This window comes from Belonocnema kinseyi, chromosome 1 (genome assembly GCF_010883055.1).
Source record: "Belonocnema kinseyi isolate 2016_QV_RU_SX_M_011 chromosome 1, B_treatae_v1, whole genome shotgun sequence".
In the NCBI taxonomy this organism is placed as follows: domain Eukaryota; kingdom Metazoa; phylum Arthropoda; class Insecta; order Hymenoptera; family Cynipidae; genus Belonocnema; species Belonocnema kinseyi.
In genome coordinates this window covers 88,571,763-88,574,719 of record NC_046657.1, presented here as the reverse complement: position 1 = coordinate 88,574,719, position 2,957 = coordinate 88,571,763, and positions in this window count along the sequence as shown.

The following is a 2,957-nucleotide window of genomic DNA, read 5'->3' as shown; positions in this document are numbered from 1 at the left end:
ACTATGTAATTTACTCTTTTTAAATTCTCTGTATCCAGAGATTTCCGTTTAATTTTTGCTATAAGATAAGGAAATTGGAATGGTGACATAAAAGTAAGTAATATCATTAAAAAAATATTTTTTTCGCAAAAGTAAAAATTTTTTATTGATATTCTTCTTAAATTGGAGTATAGAAAGGTACAGTTTGCATAGCAGACATTTTTTTCAAAGTATTCGCAAATGGAATATTATAAAGAGCAAAAATTTCACAAATAATCACGTAATATGTTTCAGCGTCGAGTTGTTTTACAGAATTTAAATCTTGCACAACTTTCCAGATAATTTCTTTGAAAGATGGTAGTTTTTCCATAAAGATAAATTTCTCAATTTCATTTTTACCTAGAGTCGATTTAATGAATTCAGGAAGAAGATGATGCAAGAGAGAATTAGAGTATGCTTCTACAACAGGTACAAGAGCTTGTAGTTGATGAACGCGTGCATGTATAAAGTTTCTAAAAGCATGCAAGTATCGAAAAGTGTTAGCCTGCATACCAATCATTAGTATGTATACTTTCGGTTTTTTCGCAGGTCTTTCATTCTCCTCTTCATCGGTCATAGAATCTTCTTCTTCCTCGTTTCGGGCCACGTCGATACAAACAACTTTTGATCCGTGAGTTTTTGTTTAGACAAGTACATAAGGTCCAAAGGCAATTCTTTCAGGCATCTTGTGTTGAGTATTTTTGGAAAAGTAATCCTTTATGTCATCCATGACATGATCGAGTTTTGCTTAAGCGTCGATGTCAAAAGCATGTCCTTGGAAAGATTTATCGACAAGTTTAACTACCGGTACGAAATGCCATTTAATGCCATGAAATCGTTTAGAAAGAAAATTATTTTCTAATTTGACGCATTTTGGTAATTGGCTAAAATAATGCGGAGCAGTAACTATCCAATGACCAAAGTAATCATTAGAAATAGTAACAACTGCAACTTCCTTCGGTCAAAAATGTTCCCCTTTATCTCTGAATTCTTGAATATCAATAATGTAATCCATAATTAAACAAATAAGAATAACAACGTCGTTGCCGGTACCGTCACTCTCTTTGTCGATACGATACAGAGGGAGACTAAAAGACTACTGATGAAACTTGCACAGCTAAACGGTATTTAATTAGTCTGCAAAATCGACCATTACCTGACGTGACGAGTCAATTTCAAGAATATTATCATATTCAGCGTATACAATACAATTAACAGTATTGGTGAGTGCTTCTTCGAATCGTACTTCTATGCGCACACTTCCATGTTTCACAAGATTCCCGTGGCCTTTATCATTTGCAGATAGGTCAGTTGTCAAGTCAAAGCCAAAGAGACAATATCTATTAGCACAATTAGTTCTCGTTGTAGAGGTTCTGAAGGTAACCTGCACACCGTCAACATGTAATGAAAAATAATTGATCTTATAATGCTGAAAGTTGAAAGGATTTGATCCAAAGTCGCCATTGAAGGCTTTTTTGTTGACAAATCTTATAATCAATCGTTTAGGTAGTTGCCCTAATATAACATGATCTGTAGTACGCCCATGAATTCTCGATTGCATGGTGACGGCCTTGACTTAAACTCTTGTTAAGGGATACTTTGCTGTAGATTTGGAAACTGCTTTAGCGTGAGCGATTAGAATTCCTGGGCTGATTTTTGCACGTCGTACAAGAAGAGTAGCTTCCAAAATATGCAGCTTATGTGAGGTAGTTGCACCCAAAAGAGAAAAAGAGTCACGTGCACGTACGAGATGTTGTCTTACTTCCACACCATTCAGTAAAAATTTTTCTTGGTTAAAAACATCGCAATGAAGGTGTCCTAGCAAATCAAATACCTTCCCACCAGCAGTAAATGTTTTGGGTTTTGCTAGTCCTTCGTTACCATCAGTAATAATTTCGTCCATTTTACCAGCTGTATCATCGTACCATAAAGCAGTTGTCAAATGTGATTTTTTAAATATCGGGACTGTAATTGAAATGTGAAGTTTATATTGAAATAAACATCGATCTGATTAAACATAGAATGCAGAATATTGTTTATAGTTCCAGGAGTAGTGTCATCAGGCATTTGACCTGAGGCATTTGCTACGGGAGGCGATAGCGGCAGAATACATGCGCGTATGCTTAGCATAGTATGCGCAAAGTCTATGTATTCATCGCCACTGCCCGGAACTACAAACTCTATAGGTGCAGAATCTGTAATAGATAAAATAGGTTTAGAGTGTCCAATTGCTTGTTCGATAGTGGTTTGAGTGGGTGATAATGGAAGCCATGCTTCACGTCCTTATTCAAAAATGTCAGATACAGATCTAGTCTTCTTTTTTTTTAAAGATGCCCTTCGTTTTGTCTTCCTATGGGAAGTATTCTTCTTCTTCTTCCTCTTCCCACCTCCTCCTACACTTTTTACTCGTATTTGTTGACGTATAGTGTTGCCCGGTATGCGCGCAGCGAGTAACCGAGCAATTCTTTTACGTTGCATAGGACTATATCCTGATCCTTTCATAAGACTATCAAGTTTTTCTTCTGCTTTTCTTTTCAAATTTTTACCTTGACTTTTAGCTTGACGGTTGTGTGTAGGAAAAGCTTCCGATAAGTGAGCGTTTCGCTCAAATATATCGGCAGCTATACTTGTGCCTGTTTTTTCTGCTTCCGTACCAACAGCCTTTGCTCCTTTTGACAAGAGAGGTGAGACTCTTCGAAATAAACCTTCAAGAAAACTACCCATTCCGTGAACTATTTGAAATGGTGCTCCTACATAAACGTGATCAATTCCTAATCTCCGTGATCCGCCAGTCTGTACGTCGAAATGGTCGGCATAATAGGCTATTTTTCTGGTTAAAATACGAGGGTGGATTGATAAGTTTCCGGCTTGACCAAGAGATGGCGCCACTAGGCCTACCTTGAGGTGGCGTTCTATAGTACCATCCTTAGATAGCTTGT